Source organism: Acyrthosiphon pisum, chromosome A1 (assembly GCF_005508785.2).
Source record: "Acyrthosiphon pisum isolate AL4f chromosome A1, pea_aphid_22Mar2018_4r6ur, whole genome shotgun sequence".
In the NCBI taxonomy this organism is placed as follows: domain Eukaryota; kingdom Metazoa; phylum Arthropoda; class Insecta; order Hemiptera; family Aphididae; genus Acyrthosiphon; species Acyrthosiphon pisum.
The window spans coordinates 25,753,954-25,756,865 of NC_042494.1; positions in this window are offsets into that span (position 1 = coordinate 25,753,954).

The following is a 2,912-nucleotide window of genomic DNA, read 5'->3' on the forward strand; positions in this document are numbered from 1 at the left end:
TAATTATAGGTTCACCAGAATGTGTACAAGTTAATAATTAATAAATATAATCGTATCTTTGACTTCCTTTACCCCATCCCACGAAGTTTACTCTCAAATACGCATCTTTCTTTCATTAGATAAGCCAATAAACGTAATATAGATTCTACAACAGCACGACAAAAACCAGTGAATAATTCAATAATGCATACCTCCAGTACTTGAAGTATTAGAAAAAAAATTCCTTCAAACGTGCATATCAATCTGGCTTCACAGTGGCTGGGAAACAAATAAAACATTCAGTGTAGGTGTGACAAAAAATTAACAATATCATAATAAAGGTACTTGTTCTTTTTTAAAAAAAATCAATTCATTCACTGACTCAATCCTTTAAAACAATGGAATTGTTTCTTTATTCATTTAAAAAAAAAAATGGAATTGGTTCAATATCATTAGGTATACATATATTGATATATGGACTATTAAGCTTGTTTAATATTGGTCTTAAATTTTGTTTAATATTGTGCTTACCTAATCTGTGGCTTGGTGCAAGAAGGGCCAATGTCATATTTTGACAATTTTCAGGAATTTAAAATATTAAATTGCCCAATTTTTAAAATGTACATAAAAATCTTAAATTTTATGTTTGAACTCAAAAAATTCTGTTACTTAATTACATTTATTTTTATTTCATTGTATGACACTCATTTTGTTTTTAAGTGTAAATATGTACTTTTTAGTTTGACATTGGCCCCCATGAAAAAATAAAAAATAACTTTGGTTTGACATTGGCCAAAAACTAAAATTTAAAATGAAATACAGGGGAGATCCTAAGGCTTTGTAGGGGGTTCGGATACAATTTTTTGATTTCCAAGAACAGAATTTGGTGACTGTATACACTGATCAATAGTCACTGATAACTGGTATTTTAAAGTGTAAATAAAAAACGGAATTTTTTACCAGTCCACGCCTGGTTTCATTAGTGTTATGTTAGTTTTAATACTAGAGTGAATGGACCTATTATCCAAACTTTTAGATAATAACATTATGTGTGCTTAAGCGTAGGTTTTTGTTCGATATTAAATGTTCAAGTAAGATATAGGTATGTGAAATATGTTGCTTGAAAATAAAAATTTTGAAAAATCGCCAGCGCTGAAGCACAGATAATGTGGACCTAAAAGTTTGATAATATGGCAATTCACTCTAATATCAAAACTAACAGCTCAGTATTTAAACTACTCGACTAAAATTTGTTATATCGTAAATGTGTAAGACGGAGACAACAAAATCAAAATGTTATATAAATGTATTAAAATGTGACCATTTAACTTATTAGGTATTGGTAATATTACTCATCAGGTATTAATCGTGTAAAAAAAAATTATTTTTATAATAATATATAATCAGTATAATTGGTCAGTATTCAGAAACAGATAAATTGAAAAATTAACCATAAACAAGTAAACAACTAAAACATTTTTAAACTAGATAGATATTAGGGTTTGGAGCAGCTGTCCTTTGTCCCTGAATGTTAGATTACCTGGTATACTGAATATACTACTAGCTTCGGAGAATAATATTGTTTATTCAATGAAGTGAAATCTGGGCTTATTATATATAATTTTTAATAATGTACCTCGTCTTATCAAATTTGTGAAGGCAATAGAATAGTGGGCATACGTAAACTGCGACCGAATTTATTTGGTGATGGTATATGTGAAGAAGCTCAGTATTCACCTGAAATATGGGCTCAAGCATCAGCAGAGCCAACTTTAACCACTAATGCATGCGAGTCATTTTACTCTCACTTTAATTCTAGCTTTTATACTACTCATTCAAATTGTTCATGTTCTTAGAAAAGTTAAATGAAGTTCAAATAGAAACATATATTAAACTAAATAGTATAAATGATTAATGAACCTGTTAAATACCAAAATTCTAAAACAAAAAATAAACGCAAAACATTACAACATTTAATTAATACATATAATAGTGGTCAAACTCCAATTGATGTATAGGTATGTACCTATCAACAATGTTTTTTTTGTCCTAATATTGTACTTTTTGAGATCATATATTTTTTTTAATTTTTATTTTTATTCTATTAATTATTTATATCTACTATAATATAGCTGTAACGAATTAAATATAAATTAAAGATTGTAATTTGAGATTAGTATTTCTGTAATTTTGTTTAATTTTGCAAAAATATAGCTATTCAATTTGAAAAGTTTAGCCGGGCATAGTTTACATATTATGTAAAATATGTCACCTTTTTACATTTGATTAAAACACGGCACAGTTTACACTTAATAAGAACTCGGGCGCAGTTTACATGTATGATTCCATGTTTACCTGTACCTTGGGCGCAGTTTACAATCGCTGAGTATAGTAAGGGTCCCCGGATTGAACCACAAAAAACCTTTTTTCAAAAAGGTAGCGTATAATTGGACCACTAAAATTTTACATTTAAAACAGGTAGACCCGGAGATTGGGCCACATTTTTTTACTATTGAATCCAACGTAAATTGCTGATCAAAATATGTAACTATACGATAATACCAGTGGCGAAGCGTTATAGGAGACTAAGAGATAATGTCTCCCCACTTAGAAATTAAAACACGGGACAAATAAATAATTATTATTTTGTTTTATTAAATATTTAAAAATGTGAATTTTATTTTATATTATAAAATATTAAAATAATATATGATGTATGTTTCAATATTTGTTAAAATCGGTTTTTCGTTGTACCTAGTGTTGTACAGTTATAGAATTCTTAAAATAGATTAGATGCGCGAGATACGGGCATACGGCCGTGCGTACGAGTTGGCGATACGGGTCATTCCAAGTATGGTATTTTATCTAAATCTAATAGACGTTGCGACCCAATGTCTCGCAAACATTGGCGAGCGGGTACTGAGGAAATGTTA